Source organism: Etheostoma spectabile, chromosome 2 (assembly GCF_008692095.1).
Source record: "Etheostoma spectabile isolate EspeVRDwgs_2016 chromosome 2, UIUC_Espe_1.0, whole genome shotgun sequence".
Classification (NCBI taxonomy): domain Eukaryota; kingdom Metazoa; phylum Chordata; class Actinopteri; order Perciformes; family Percidae; genus Etheostoma; species Etheostoma spectabile.
The window spans coordinates 21,275,868-21,276,777 of record NC_045734.1 but is presented as its reverse complement, the minus strand read 5'-3'; positions in this window follow the sequence as shown (position 1 = coordinate 21,276,777).

Here is a 910-nt window from a genome sequence, read left to right as displayed (position 1 = left end):
TGTGTTCAAACAATGTCCTTAATGCTTTCTGTCTCCCTTTCCAGACTGTGGCACTTAGCTCAATGCCCACTGGGACATTAAAAGAAACCCAAGTATTTGATTTAAAGCGCTAAGCCAATTCATAAAACAGCAACAACTAATCAGTCAGCAGTAAATAGTGCGTTTGTTGGAGACCATTTATAACACATTTGCTTTAGTAGCCTAGGTATTGCAGCAGGACAGTTTCTGTGGGATGGATTCAACATAGCTAAGCCTACTCTACAATGTCCACATTCATGCCAATGAAGGAGCATGTCAGTGCATTACTGTGGCTCATTGGTGTGTTTTAATAGGCTTTGGCTTCCCATGCAGGATTGATTAATTGTTGGTTTTGGTCTTTTCATGGGTAACCAGATGTGTGCGTGCATAGTTTTCATTACCAGTCTTGCCTCACATCTTCTCCCTGCCCCTTTAAAATCCCACTGTTACCTACAATCCATCCTTTCTTTATCTCTCATTCCCTGTTACCGACCTCCTGTCACCCTTTTTCATTACCCTCCCCTCTCCTCCACCTCAGTCTGCCGTGCTCACCCTCATTTTCATGTAAATGAGAATCGATCCTTCTCTCAGCACCCCTCTGTCCACACCTTGTTATAGGCCAATCTGCAGTAGCCTACGTTTGTGAACGAGCTAAAATAGGCTACATGTTTATTTCTTCCTTTTAGTTGATGGGTAGGCTACACGAACAACACACACACACACACACACACACCAAACCCCCAGAATATCAAACATAACAGTTAGTGTACACATTTAACAATAAAAAAGCATTTTAACGTATGGTGTTTAATTCGACAACAGACCGTTTGTCTGGCTGTTGCAATGCTGCCATCTTGCGTTCAGACTCCAGTCGACATGTAACGCTGACGTC